Source organism: Biomphalaria glabrata, chromosome 9, assembly GCF_947242115.1.
Source record: "Biomphalaria glabrata chromosome 9, xgBioGlab47.1, whole genome shotgun sequence".
Taxonomy (NCBI): Eukaryota; Metazoa; Mollusca; class Gastropoda; family Planorbidae; genus Biomphalaria; species Biomphalaria glabrata.
The window spans coordinates 33,618,746-33,634,970 of record NC_074719.1 but is presented as its reverse complement, the minus strand read 5'-3'; the positions used below and the strand labels follow the sequence as shown (position 1 = coordinate 33,634,970).

Sequence of the window (16,225 nt, the reverse complement as noted above, 5' to 3'; positions counted from 1 at the left end):
AACACTATGGCGACTAGCTCTGGATCATCAAGGGGAAAAACCGCTCTGTCTGGTCTCATTGTAGGCCGTCTTATCGCGTCTCAAGGAATGAACTTGTGTAGATAAACTGCAAGCTAAATTATCTGATTATGAAAATAGATTTCATCGCTCTTTCAAAAGCCACTTGTCTTTGTAATGCAAGAAAATGCCAAGATGGTAGGAAGTGTGGACTTATAGATATGGTTTATTTGTAATTGAGGGCAGGTATCACAGCGTCATTTGAGAAGCACTGTGACCTGAAATAATTTTTAATCACTTCATTAATTCGTGTTCTTTTCAAGTTGGAAAGCTTTTGGTCTAAAACTGACCACGAAGTGAAAACGGCAGTTAGTACTTAGTCCTTGGAGAGTAAGGAAGTGGATATTTTCAAGCCAGAATATGTATTTTGTAAACAGCACTGATATTACTATTAGTTTTCTTTAACGTGGAAATGTGACTTTATTTCTGATATTATTATAAAGTATGCATTGTACCTTTTGGCTCGATTACCCGCCAAATTTTTTTATTCAATAATGTTATCGTATCCTACAAGTGTGCTGTTCAGTGTATTTAGTGAATTATATATGTTGTGCTATTGTGCTATGCATGTTGTAAGTGTCAAGGTGGGTTTACAGGTCTATCTAGGTTATGGCATGCTCCACCGGGTTCCCCACCTCAACGCTGAGTATAAACTTCCTGTCGGGGTTGTAATATGGCCGTGCCTCTGACAGTCTACTAGTTAATATATTAGATAATTATACAGAACAAGTAATGGTACTACGTATTCATATATCAGTCACAAAAGAGTTTAACTGACAACAGTTTAATGAATAAATGATATAATATGGCATAAATGATCAATAGGTATATAATAATAATTACAAGATCAGATACAGGTTAAGCAAATCATTCAATCTAAATATAGCACACCTAAAGCACAATGCAACAGTTCAAGTTGGCATAGAGTGCCATAGAGATGGCAACAAGCCAATGCCATGGATGATAGCCAAGTAACGCGTCCCACAGATCAAGCTTGACTCCAGCAGAATCCCAAGCCTGCGTCCAAGAAAAATATGCATTACTTATGACCGCCATTCCGAAGATTATAATTCCAACGATTTTAGAGCTACACCATGAAGAAGACAGTAAAATAACCTAACTTACCCAATTCTGGGGAAGAAAACAACAACAGCGAGCTCCATCCAAAGCACTGCTATCCCTCTGAACAAACAGAGCAGTGACGCTAACAGGGGGCATAAAAGAAAAACATTAATTAAGAAGCAACTCTAGATGCTCATGACAGTAAGCTCTACAAGACATTCGCGACATCATAAATATTAGAATTGTTACAACAGGGGAGATAAAATGAAAGCAATGTAAAGGTTAGATAATTATACGCATGATAAATCTCAGCAGTACATTCCCCACTTGTTTTACCCTTGTGACACTCTATCTTCTTTTTTTTTGTTACATTTTTATTTCTCTTCTCGTATTTTACTTCCGCTCTTCTCCAATTCTCTTCTTCCTTTTTTATCTCTCTCCTTTTTTTTTTTTATTAATTCAAGGTTTATAGTTTGAATGATAACATTTTGTTTACTAACTCATTCCATTCAATACTCTTGCAGATAAACAGTATACCGGATACACGTGCTTTCTCTTCAACCCTAAATTTGATCCTTGTAGTGACTGGGCGTGTTTTTAAAGATAGATCTCTCTTTCCTGCTTTTCTTTTGTCGTGTTACGTTGCAAATTAACATGGAATTCAAAAAAAAAGAATTTATTTGGTAATTGGATTTAGTTGTTGGTATTTTTAGCAATATTTGTACTGAATGAATGTAGTTATTCTATTTTTATGATTAATATTGTTCTACTAAAGTATTGTGATCGTTAAAATATATTGTTACGTCTCCCCTACTATCCAGGCTCTCTTCAAACTGCACCACACGACACAACGAACTTAAAGAACCTCACAACTCAGGGCTCCAAAGTATCAGTCAGTTTAATTTCAAATACATCGCAATTGGCAACAACATTAACACTGTCTTTACAAAAACCTAGTCTCTGCTCCGCCTGACTTCACACACCGTGCTGGTTCTCGCCTTATCTTGGTCACATTGCGATAGTATCTTGACTCTGACACACTCGCTCTTATATAGGGTCCAAAGAGGCCTTCCAGAACCGGATGGAACGTCGCTTGACCACTCAGGTTGATTACAATCGCCGTTACTTGCGTGCGTAATATTTACGACACAGGTCATTGCCGAACCGAGGCAAAGGCTTGATATTGGCTATGTCAGAAGAGTGTAGTAAAAAATAATGATGAATAACATTTATTAGTTTATACACACAAACTCAGAGGCGTCCTCCATCACATTCACCAATGTACCAGAAATAAATTCGAGCCATAGTCTTGTTTTCATCGTTTAAAGTAATTTAAAAAATCATTCGGTGTTATTTTTCACATAAAAGCAAACAGTGAAACAGGTCGTCTTTGATATCATCATCATCATCAAACTCCATTAGAGTGAGGGCTTGAGAGGCTCAAATCCTCTCTTGCAAAAGCCCTGGACAGAAACCCTGCTGTCTTGCGTAATGCATAAATGTCGCTATACAGGTCGAGAATTTTGGGTTTCCCAGACCTGTCGAGACGGAGATCAGCAAGTCTGGGGCAGTCAAACAGAATATGAGGCACGGTTTCCTCTTCGTCCCCGCAGCGGGGGCACCGTGAATCAAAATTTGGCCATAGCCGCGAGAAATGCGAATCATGCGCTCCCAGACTCCACGGGCTTTTTGGGACTTGTCCCAGCACTCAAACCACTTTTCTATTTCCCTTTCTGTTTTTTGTATTATAGCCAGGGCTTGATGAAAGCTTACAGTGTTCAGTGGGTGGAATTTTCCCTCCCTGGTGGGCCAATGAGTATGGAATTGTGTTGCCAGTCACACCTATGTGACTCGGTACCCACTGCATTATTACAGGTGTGCCATAGCGTTGTTTAATGTTATGTGAAGCCATGATGACAGTTTTGACATTGGGGGCCATGGTCCAGGGCTTTGCAAAGCCTGTAGTACAGATTTTGAGTCAGTGACCACAACAATCTGTGTTGCCCTCAAATGTCCCTCGCCGAGTTGAGAGTCAATGACTTTTAAGGCTTCACAGACTGCCATGGTCTCCGCATCAAAACTGTGAACACTACCACATGGTCCAAAGATTTTGACTGTATAAGAGCCAAGAAAGTCGATGTAGGCTCCATAGCCTGCTCTTCCAGAATCTTTTGATGCCGACCCATCACTGTATGCAAAAATAGCACTGGGCTTGAAGGTATTAATGGTCTCCAGAGCTAGCATTTGAAGGTCGTTAGATGAACGGCTTTGCTTAGTGGAATTAGGGTCAACTAATTTCAAGCGTATGTCTGGGGTCGTTGGGCGACACCAAGGGGGAAGGGGATGAAAACGTTGAATGTTTTGTCGGTTGGTGGAGAGGCCAGATTCATCAGATAGTCTAGTGGCATGATGCATAAAAGACTGCACCTGGATACGTCTTCTGCATCTCCAACCATCCACTAGTTTTTTAGCTGAGAGGTATTCATCCAGCCTTTTATACCGCTCATAGCAGGTCAGTACTGACCTTTCCATCCTAAGGTTTAGTGGACCTATATTAGCCATCATTTACTGGACTTGTCCTAAAGGTTCCACAGACAAATCTTAGTGCTTGGGACTGTATTTTATCAGGCTGTTCAAGAGCAGTTCTAGAGCCATAAATTTGCACAGGTAGGCTGTAGTCTATCTGTGATCGTACTGCTCCTAAATACAGGGATCGGAGCATGTCTGCTCGGGCTCCCCACTTCGTGGATGCCAGCTTCCGCACAATGCAAAGTTTCCCTGAGGCCTTTCTTACAACATCCTAAATGTTCTCGCACATTTTTAGTTTGCGATCTAAAGTTACATCAAGGTACTTGGGTAGCTTTTCCATGCTGAGAGCCACTCCGTTGAGGGAGAGCTGGAAAGGTTTCCCGAGATTGCCAGGCCCGAGCGTGAACAGAGAATAGACCGTCTTGGAGGTGTTTATTTCTAGCCTCCATTTTTGTGTGTATGAGCAGAGCGTATGGAGATCTTCTTGTAACACTTTTTGTATAGAGGTTGCGCTCCTTACGGATTTCCAAAGGACAATATCATCAGCACCCCCACGGCTGTTATCTTATGAAGCAAACCAGGCCACCATACTTTATCATATGCCTGTTTTAAGTCAATGAAGACTGCGTATGTGCTTTCGATCCTTTGGAATCCATCTGCTACGCTCTGCACAAAGATGTTGACTTGGTCTATAGCGAACATTCCAGCCCTAAAACCAGCCTGTTCTGGAGCTATAAGACGAGCACTCTCAAGGTATCAAACCATAGCTCATTTATCATTTTTTCATCCATCTTTCCTACACAAGATGTGAGTGAGATAGGCCTGTATCCCTCAGCAGTGGAAGCATCTTTTCCCTTTTTTTGGTATAGGAATAATGCCCAGGTTCTATTTACAAATGCAAAGAGCACGGCCCTTCCTTTCCCCCTACATGCTTAAGCTTTTCGGGGGTGATACCATCCGCCCCGGAAGCCTTTTTAAGCTGGCATTTCCTTATGGCAGCATTAAGCTCGCCTATCGATAAGGGGGAGTTTATCTTTCCCTCAGCACTTTCGGTCTGTGGTTCCTTTCGTTTTTTTTTTCATCAGCTTTGCGAGCTTTATCAATGGCTTTGATCTAGTAGATCACTCTGACCAACACGCCTATTGACCTTTCCAAGGTGCGACTCTTATCGGACTTCACCCACGTGTAAGATAAATCTTAAGCCTAGGACATTTCCTGTTTCCGCCCACATTTTCCAGGCCTATATATAAGGTAAATTAAATTAAGCCAGACCCTCTCATTTTCTCATTCTATCTGAGCAATCGAGTCGGGACTAGTTCACTTATTCTTACTCCTAGAGGAATACCTGGTGGTAAGCCGAACTTAATCATAAGTTCCACTTAATTACTTTATGAATATTTCTCACTGGATATTATCATGTGGATTTTATTATTTCATTTATATTTAATTAGTGCATTGTGTATTTCTCACTGGCGTAAGTAGAAAATATAAACATGTCCTATGTATGTATTTATGAATTGCATTAAACTATTAATGCTACGTTGCTCAATTGATCGTTGATGCAACCATGTATATAGTTGTACATCTTATTTTATTTCCTTTATCTCAGCTGACCGCCTTGATAATTTTACTAGCGCACTAATACTGCGTCTAGAAAAGAGATATGAGTTATCTCCCCTGTAGTCATTTTACTTTAACGAGAGTTGCACCCCTTGAACGGACACCCTCTACATTCAAGCGCGCTCCATTGTTCTCGGCCGACGGTCGTATGTAAACAAACTGTCATGGTCGCTGACCATCGCCCATTCCCCCCCCCTTTTTTTTCTCTCTTCCAACTTGTGTTGTTTATTTGAGAGTATTATTTCCCCTTATATGTACATTTTTTATATTATTATTTCCCCTTTTATGTACATTTTCTATTGCTACTATCAGCCATCTGTTTTCCAAATCCCATCTCCTCATCATCTCCTCATTGTACTCAAAAGCAATGTTACCAATCTGACGAATGCACCTTAGTCGAGGGCATCAATAAGATGCATGAGAGACATGTCCTAACTTGTCTTTATTTATCCGCAGCTCCCTCAGGTGTCTGCCTATTTGCTATTTGTTTGGATCATCTGCCTATTTACCTGCTTATTTATTTGGCATTGTCTGCCTAGGCAACTGCCTATTGCCTTCGTACTTAGTGCTATTCAGCACTGCACTATTGCCTATTTGATATTGGGTATCATCTACTGCCTATTTGGATCTACTTGAATCTACTCAACTCTACTACTTGGTGCTATCGGATCTATTTGCCCGCCTTTTCGACAGCCCACCTGTCAACTTATTAGGTGCGACGTCCCTATAGACCCGGATCTGTGCGAGACGTCATAGCTACGCCAAGCCCTCCGCAGTCACTGGACTTATCCTGTCAACTACGCTGCCCACGGCAGATCAGCTCTGCCCGCAGTACACTTGTGCCCACGGTAGCCGGCCACCCGCCCTACTGTGCCCACTACAGATATTAGAACTTTGGATTGAGACTCCACAAGAACTATATCACCTGCGTCCCTCTACCCGCTAGAGCGCCACCTCCAGCTGCAGAACCCCAGATAGTCCCTCTCCAATACTATCTGTCTATTCCCAGGACATTTCATTAACATAAATAGTCTATATATTGTTGCTATCGTCCATTTATTTCTTTTCTCTGCCTTCTCCCACCAAACTAGCACAGTAAAACTAGAATTAATATTGCAATGCTAACCCCCATGTTAGCCTTGGCTATGTTCTATCACGCTCATATCTGCAATATTTTAAGTTTCAATATCACTGCCGGGTATAGCAATCTGAGCATTAAAATAAAAATAAACTTTATAAATGCTGCTGGTAAAATCATTGGCAAAAAAACGAACCCCATTTGGGCAGTTGTTTGAGACAAACATCTATAAAAAGGCTAACAAGATCCTCGAAATAAAGAATCACCCTTTGGGTAAGGATTTTGTGATTTTACCATCACAAAAGAGATACAAGACACCGATAGCAAAGACAAACAGACACAAACACTCTTTTGTTCCCCTGGTAATCAAATCATTAAATAAGAGCAATCTGGTATAAACTTTGTCACATGTAAATTATGAGTGAGTCTGGTGTGAATGTACACTTTGGTTTCTTATAGTTATAATGTTTTTTGTTTGCTGTAATGCACAAATTGTAAGGCAAATTTTCATACGGACAATAAAAATTATTATTATTATTATTATTATTATGTTAGAAATGAACGAGTAGTCATTCTCTGGCGCTGCCAGGGTCGAGTTTCGCTAAAGAGAAACAAAATTCATCGTAGTCCCTTTAACAGTTTCCACTGAGGAATTTTCTGGTGATGTGGAAGTTCTGCAGCAGTACCGCCCTCTGACAGGCAACGAAGATGTTCCTAGGAATGTTGAGGGCCTTGAAGGTGTCTGTGAGGTCAGTTGTTATTATCCCCTCGGTTGATATAACAATGGGGTATATTGTTATTTTGGACAATTTCCATAGACGCTTAATCTCCAAGTCTAGGTTCCCATATTTTCTTTGTTTTTCTATCTCAGTTTTTCTTAAATTATGAGATAGTGGTACGGCGATATCGATAATGGTAGCGGTTTTTTCTTTTTTATCGATGAACAGCAGATCCGGGCGATTGAAATCTACCGTTTTGTCGGTCAGAATAGGCCTATCCCAGTACAGCAGATGTTCAGTAGACTCGAGAACCTCTTGCGGAGAGTATTTATAATAAGGGGGAGTGTCCTTACCGATCAATTTGTACGTCAAAGCCAGGTGTTGGTGTATTAACTTTGCAACTTATTATTATTATTATTATTATTATTATTATCAACATGGGGGTTAGCATTGCAATATTTATTCTAGTTTTGGTGGGAGAAGGCAGAGAAAAGAAATAAATGGAAGACAGCAACAATATATAGACTGTTTATGTTAATAAAATGTCCTGGGAATAGACAGATAGTATTGGAGAGGGACTATCTGTAGGTCATGCCTTCTGTGCCAAATGGTCCAACAAACTAGGGAACAGAAGGAGGCAAAGAATGATGCCCAAGTCACTGTTTGACTAAATTAAGTACAGGCTTTACCCTTTATCTACGGTAACTTTAAAACGATACCAACAAATTATGCAGATATAATAATAGTAATAAAAAAAAATTTATCTAAAACAACATATAACACTGTTATATCAACCGAGGGGATAATAACAACTGACCTTACTGATACCTTCAAGGCCCTTAGCATTCCTAAGAACATTCTCGTTGACTGTCAGAGGGCGGTGTCACGAGTCGAGTCTGTGACCTATTTTGACCAGTTTCTAGAAGCTCGAGGTCAAACCAGTGCAAGTGTCCAGCGTAAACAAGTTAATTTTAGGTATCCAATCAAAGAAAGAGGTTAAGGGAAAAAATAGCACACGTCAGCTTCTAGAAAGTCAAAGTTACTAAAATAATTAAGGGAGAAGTTTCCATAATTCTGGAAGGTACGATTAAGAAAGGTATAAATTAGGGGAAAGTCAGTTAGACGGGGTCCTCGAATAGTAGTAGTTCTTGTTGAGCGATAGTCCTCGCTTAGTTATCGCTTAAGTCCTCTCTTAGTAAAGGTTTAGTTAAGTTTTGTGATATTAGCGGGTCCATTTAATTGAAGTTTTATTAGTTGAAGTGAAGTTTCATGTATCTTTAAGTTTTATTTATGAAGTATCAAGTCAAGTTGTTATTGAATTGAGAAGTTAATTTTCATGTGAAAGTTGAAGAAGTATTATTAAAGAAGTTTGGAAGAAAATACAGAAAGATGTTTCTTCACTTCATTGAGTTATCAAGTTTGACAATATAATCCCCGGCAATTGTGAGCGTCACAGGCGGTACTACTGCAGACCTGTCACATCACCAGCAAATTTCTCGGTGGAAACTGATAAAGGGACTACGATGAATTTTGTTTCCCTCTAAAGAAAACTCGACCTTGGCTGCTCCAGAGAATGAATACTCGATCTTTTCTAACATAATAATAATAATAGCTTTTATATAGCGCAACTTTTATGCTTATAGCATTCTCAGAGTGCTATGGTCCAATCTCATTTGTGGACCAGAGGGGGAGGGGGTATCTGAGAGAATGTTTTTCCGTGCTGCCTTTAGGCGCTCAGTAAACACAACTCTGCTCGAGTCGGGTGTCGAACCTCGAGCCACCTCATAGGTAGCCAAGTTAAGCCAACAAGTTCAGGCGCACTTAGTCTCTCCACCATGAATTGCAAATAATTTCAATATAATATAATATTAGTTTAAAAAAATCAATAATCAGATTTGCGCTTTTTCTAAGTATCAAACATATTTTGAACTAAGTTAGAAGTTGGAATAGGGGTCTTGTAAGATGACTAGAACATTTTTCCCATAGATAGGCCTAGCTAGGCAGAAACTTCATATTGGCTGTCAGTTGGAGTAACACAAAAAAAGAAGAAAAAAAGATGAATACATTTTGAATAAAAGTTTTTACATTGCATATCCAAGAGAAAGATACTAAACTGGAATATATATTTATCACAAGATAATTTTTATAAAAATTATTAGGATTTAATGTTTTTATCATGCAAGAAAGGGCAAAAACATTCTTCTTTTTTTCATGGAAATTCTCTAATTTAATAAGATAAGATACCACGAGAAGTTTTTTTTTTTTTTTTTTTTGTTCAAACTAGCAAAACGATTTCAATTTTGTATGATTCAAATAAAATACACAGTGTGCATAAACATAATTCCTTTACAATGACATAGCTGATGTTACATCTTCATAATTTCTTGTAGGCGTTTAAACACTTAACTTAACCGTTACGTATCACTAAAACGAACAATCGTGTCTTTGAAGTCCTTCTCTATACATGCTTAACCCTAACGTTGTCACGTTAAATTTCCGTTGGACAAAGAAAAAAATGATGCAAGGAAAGCTCGAACAATAAGAAAAACGTCTTATGCGAGAATACATGGAGTGTATAAAAAAACAGATTATGTGCGTTTTGAATAATCGCTTCATGGTTGATATGACATGTAGGTCAAGTGTTGCCTCTGTTGACAAAACGAAACTGTGCTGTGATGATTTGTGTGGAGATGTCATTTTTGTTTTCTTGCTTGACTAAGAAATCAACAATATCTTATAAATAAAATAGGTTGAGACTTACACTGTCGCACTTTATCACTGATGCGATAAACAGAAATGTTTTAAACATTGAGGACTAGAGCCAAACAACAAGTACAAGAGAACTTTACTTATTTGTCGCGAGTTTAGTTTAGAGTTTAGTCGCGATCCTATATCTGTAAACTTGTACAGAAAGATGGTCAGCCCTTTCTTGTGTTTTGCGTCACACGGGCTAATGACGTCATTTGTTAGGCGCTTTCGCGAAGACGAAGTTTAATAGTAACAAAGGGAACTGGAATGTCGTCTGCGTTCTCTCTCTCTCTCTCTCTCTCTCTTTCTCTCTCTAAAGCCGTCAAGAGTAGTCTGTTTATTTTGGCTTATAGTTCGCTATTCATTTCCAAAACCTCGTCTATTCTATACTAGTTGCGTCATTGACTAAGTCAAAACGTCCTCTAATGACGAAACAAATAACAAATTTCTAATCGTGCCATAACACATTGCTGATCTGTCGTCTTCGAATTTGTCATCTTTTTTACTCCTTGATCTGTTGTTACATCGGGTAAACATGTGCTATGTACTATGAAATCGAGTTGACAAATTAGTTCAAATAATATTTAGAAAGATGAATACCTTTATCTATTGTTGTTTATAATATTTATATTCATGAGTGATACATCATCTGAGTTCAAGCTCTTTATTGGTAAGACGTAGCAAACTATTTTAAACTCATTTTTTGAAATGTATTACCTAGACTTATTTCTTATTCTATTTTTTCAATAATTATATAGCAGGCTATAGTGTTCATAATATTACATTTATTATTCTACTTTAAATCACCATCCACATTGTTATGTGCTTTATGTACGACTGTGTATGATTTGTCTGTCAGACTGAACTCGGGCTAAATATTATTATAACGTATTCAGATTTTAAAATTATTTTTAAAAAATAAACTAATAAAATATTGTCACATGACAGATTCACGTCATAATTTATTTACTGTAATATATTTTTAAAAGTATTCTAAGGTAATCAATGAAAATTAATAATAATTAACATATACACATTTAAATTTATATATTGGCATATAAGGATGAGTCAAGTATTTTACCAAGTTGTGACCTAAAAATTTTTCCACATCTAATGCAGATAAAACCGTTTCTGTGCAATTCTATAATAATGAAGTTTAAATGACGCCTCATTAGCACCCTGTGGCGCTTTCGGAGGAACCTCTACTACGTCTTTAAGTTTAAGTACATTTTACTACACATTTTATACAAGTTAAAGAATAAAATATATTTAATAACATTTCAAATCTTAAGCCCTAACATTTATTTTTTTCAGATTGCATCTTAACATAAAGTAAGAAGATAAAATATAGAGTAATAATAATGTGATGACATTTTGGATAACTTATGTAATTTCAAGACCTTACTGAAACGACTTATTTGTATACATTTCTGTTTGTCTTCTTTAAAAAGAATGTTGTGTAAATAAACACAAAACAAATTAATATTCAGGAAATACTAAACCTATTATTACTTTTTTTAAACTTTTAATTGCTAATTTAAAATAAAACAAAAAGCAACATATTGACATTATTAATGTTAGTGTGAAAATCACTTACAGGAGAGGAAGCTTTACGCAAAATTAAAATGTATTAAAGGTAAATACTCTTTCTTCGTGCCCCTGGTTTAAATGTCTTACAGTGCTACGGACTAATAAGTCGCTGAATTTTGAACAGTAAAAATCTTTAGTTTTTTAAGCCTATTGCAATTTCTCCATTCACTTAACGAGCTTGGTTCTATCAATGAACTTAGTCTCTTTCGATGTCTAGATAAAGTCTTTCATCGTGCAAGTTTCTTTATTTGGACTTACAGAGTCCTGCATCGCCACGAACAATTAAAGTTATGTACACTCTCCAAGGACATGACGAATACAGCAACCACAGTGTACAGTTCATCCAGGCTGTTAACTTTACAAATATCTAGTTTACATTTTACATTGATGATACTATTAAAAATCAAAGAAAGCAGTAGACCAATAATAGGGTAACTGTTTTCTGTTTGAAACCCATCAACTCAAGAAAACATTATCCAAAATATTAAGAAACTAAGATATGGCGCTACCATGAGAAATGACCACTTTTAAACCAAATATTCCGCTAAAAATGCAAAAATGGATCTAATGGACACGTTTTCTATACATATTTGATCAATTAATCCATGGTTCTTTATGTCGGTCTTCATGAGTGCCAACAATTATTTAAGGTAATTCCATTTGTTTTCGGCTTAAATTACATGGTGTTGTGTCACATGACAAGCAGGCATGATCTTTTTGACAAATAACCAGATGTAGTTATATTAGAATATTCAATGACCTAATTGATGGCAAAGCAATATAGTTGGCAGATGGTATCATAACTGTGCTGTCCATGTTGCATCATATGGTGTTGTTGTTTATCCCTTGAATCCTATCAATCGTTACTTGCGAAAATTGAAAAAGAAAATTCAAAGTATAGCAGCCAAGATTAATTAGAGCCTATAAACATTTCAATGGAGCTGTAGACAGAGCTAATGAAAACATTGATACATTTCGGTCATACATCCTTGGAAAAAAAATGACCTTCAAGTTTTTCTGCTTTCAAAACGCTTTATAAATACATGGCAACTATTAAAACATATTACACGAAGTCAATAGAATTTCCGGAATTTCAGCAATGTATCTAATATAATTGTTTCAAAAGTCACTTTCATATTGCTGACTCTGTGCGAAAATAAGACCTTCTCAACAGCGCAACATTGGTTTACATTATTGCCTGAAACATGTGATATTCAAATAAGAAAACACTGTATACTTTATGTTATTAGAGCAGAACATTTCAATATGAACATATTAATGCTAAGCACACTGAGAAGCAGGTAGCTAGTACTATTACTTGTTGTTATTTGCCTAGTGTTTCAATTTTGGAGCACCCCATAACTCAAAAAATGGAAGCCATGATTAACACATGGATAGGTGTAAGACGTAATTAATCTTCTATTTTAGAGGAAATTAAGCATTTTATAAGATAAGAAGATAATATACTGTTACGTCTCTCCTACTATCCAGACTCTCTTCAAACTGCACCACACGACACAACGAACTTAAAGAGCCTCACAACTCGGGGCTCCAAAGTAACAGTCAGTTTAATTTCAAATACATCACAATTGGCAACAAAATCAAATTCACTTTACAAAAACCTAGTCTTGCTCCACCTTCACACACCGTGCTGTTTCTAACTTCGCCTCGTACTGGTCACATAACCTCTTTCCACCGTCACCCTATACACACAGACACACTCCATAACAACTATGAAAGGTGAATACATTTGTTTATTCTTGTCTATAATATTAATATTCATGTGTAATACATATCTAAGTTTTGTGATTAACATTAGTGTGGGAATTCCCTTTAAAAGGCTGAAAACTCTATAAAGAATATTAATGCTATGCACTCTTTCTTCTTACAGTTCAGACTCAGGATAAAAAGTCTGACAGTGTTTCGTAGTGACGATACTTGTAATTAGAACGTGAACTTATATTTGAAAGTGTACAAAAGCAAATTACTGAGACAAAGTGAACTATGAAAATCCTCGTAAAAAGGCAGAAAATTAATACGAACAATAGAACTGTATTAATCTTGAACATTCTTACCTTGTACAGTTAACCACAGGAGAAAATGTCTGACATTGTGCTAAATTTCTTTGTGAAGCTTTTCTTACTGATGACGTGCTTTGCACTACACTTGATAAATAGCTCATCAATCTTTACAACACTATTAGGCAATGACAATGTTTCGTTGAACTGCTGCTCTAATTACCTTATGGATGATGTGCAAGTAGCCAACTGTTCCAACTTGAACTGGACATTTGTGGACCTTCGATGTGTGCCAGTGACCACACAAGTGTTGTTACTGGACAGAAATAATCTGACTACCTTGACCAATGGCTCTTTTCAAACACTCACCTCTCTCCGGCAACTTAGCATTCAGTCTTCGAATATTCATCGAATTGAGGTAAAGTATAAAACTAGTTGTTTTTTAAAGCTCTACTTTATTTCCGAGGTAGCTTATATGTTTATTACCGAGGTAAAGTATGGTTGTAGTTAAATTTGTGAGTTAAAGTATAGTTAATTTCTATAAGTCTAGATCATTTTGTGAGGTAAAGTATAGGTCTAGTTTATTTCTGAAGCAAAGCATACGTCTAGTTTATTTCTGAAGCAAAGCATATGTCTCATGGACGTAGCCAGGAATTTTTTTTTTTCGGAGGGAGGAGATTTTTACTTTTGCACTCACACACACACATATTTATTACACCTAGTGCCTTTTTTTCGGATGTCTTTTTTTGTCCTAGATTAGATTATTTCTGGAGTTAGTGGAATATTAGTAGACAACCCTCCCTTGACAGCTAAAGGGTTTGTTCGAGCGCTTTGAGAGCCCCAGGTGCAAAGCATTAGTTCCTGTATTTTAAACTAAAAGAAAATGCCTATTCTGATGTGTCTACACTAGTCTACAGAGCTATATCCTGCTACTTTTATATTTAAAAATATTAAATCTTCTTTTCAATGCACGTTATTAATAGCGCCCAGCGACTGCTAGAAAAATAAATCAAAGTGTGAAAAGTTTTATTTGAGGTAGGGTTAAGTCTCAAAGGACTGTAGTTTGTTTACATTTTGTTTTACAAGTCTCTGACTTTTATTAAAGGGGTGATAAACCACATAACCTCTTTTGGCTACGCTCATTGATTGTAGTCACTTTAGCTTTGCTTTTTTTTTAAATGGAAAGGGTTTTAAGCGTCAAAATCCCCTTGGCTACATTATGGAGAGAGAATATAGAATTTCTTTAGGCTTTTATTAGGGGGATGTTATGGAGTGTGTGTTTCTATGGTGACGGTGGGAAGAGGTTAGCGATTGGTTTTGAATGAAGCAACATAGGTTGTATTACTGTCATTTGGTCTGAATTACGACTTACGACTCCATAACGTGAAAGGTTGTGTTATTGTAGTGAGTTATTTAAGAAATATTATTACTAGTCTAGTACATTTATTTTATTTTATATCAACTTAATTTTTGTCTATAGTATAAATAAAGTTCTATTTTGTGTTGTTTACAAGGAAGTTATTCAAGTTATTTGAATTTTTATTAGTTAAGATACATAACGCCTACAACAGTTTAGTTGTCTACCAGCAGTTTGGTGCTACAAGTCAACGACCTGTAATAACAGGAAAGGAGGTTAACTAGATCTTTGTCCCATGACTCATGGAATTATTGGCTGTAGATTGCTTTACTATTTATCAAAGAGGGGGTTTAACTTAAAAAAAAACATGGAGTGGTTTAAACCAAATATCTCACGAAAGGGATTTTAAACTCGAAACCTCTTTTGGCTACAATCTTGAATTTTGCAGTCTGATATTTGCTTTTTTTTTCATTGAAACCAGTGGTTCCCAAGGTTCTCGCTCGTAGAATACTTACCATATTTTCCAGTATTCTGAGGATTCCTTGCTTACCTAGTATTGCGCTTTTGCTGATTCATGAACTTCAAATATTTGTTTTCATTTCTAACGGAAATGAGGTGAAGACTGAAAACGTAATAAATACCACATGTAATTTTATCTCATTGACTGTATGAAACAAATCTGTTCTAAAGACAATGTAGTTTTCTCTTACTTAAATTTTGTTTTAAAATTAGATCTTTTGCATGCAAGAAGTCTGACAAAGTATCAAATAGAAAGAAAAATATTGTAAATTGAAAGCTTTTCGACAACCATAGAGTACCTCAATTTGAAGGAGCAACTTATGAAAGCTATTGTAATTTTCTTTCTACATTTGAGAAAGTTATCGCGTCTTTAACGAGTTGCTTCGGTTAACTGCGCTGATAACTAAAAGAAACTATTCATGCAATTTACAACTTATTGGCTGTGAGTGGATAACTCAGTCAATTACTAACACTTCTGGTGCACTATCCACAGTAGGACCCAACCATGAAAGGTTTTCCGTTCCTTACTACTGATATTATAGTTAAAGGAATTGCGTTTTTGTGTTATAGTAGTTCTTTAAAAAATCAGTGTTCGCAAAAGTTTTTTTCCCATGGATTTCTTAATTCATAATAAAAGTAATATATTCAATTAAAAAATTGCTTCACCACCAGACACCATTGACTCGTCCACTTGTAATAAAGAAATATGTCGTTTGCAAATAGTAAAAAAAGCTTTCAATATCACAAATAATTTCATAAATAGGCCTTTCAGTTATTTTGTTACTTATGGTAATGCTTTAATAATATCATATGCAGCTTTGAGTACAAAATACTTATAAAGCTTCTTCAACGGCAGGCATAATCATTGCAAGCCATCATCTGTTTTCGATGTCAAAGCTAATATTTCGTCTAATATTGGTCTTTTCTC

General features: G+C 36.6%; 1 protein-coding gene across 3 annotated transcripts in view; it reads left to right on the top strand.

The window, feature by feature from the left end:
* The first annotated feature begins 9,436 nt into the window (after positions 1-9,436).
* The window catches only part of LOC106075588 (toll-like receptor 4), a 40,741-nt gene continuing 33,952 nt past the window's right edge, over positions 9,437-16,225 (top strand). For 2 of the 3 annotated variants that reach the window (XR_008779870.1, XR_008779868.1), the window contains exons 1-2: positions 9,437-10,483; positions 13,295-13,839. The gene's annotated coding sequence lies outside the window, so the exon portion shown is untranslated. Of the gene's footprint in view, positions 10,484-12,748; positions 13,144-13,294; positions 13,840-16,225 lie in introns of those variants that run through there. The other variant, XR_008779869.1, reaches the window with a different exon arrangement.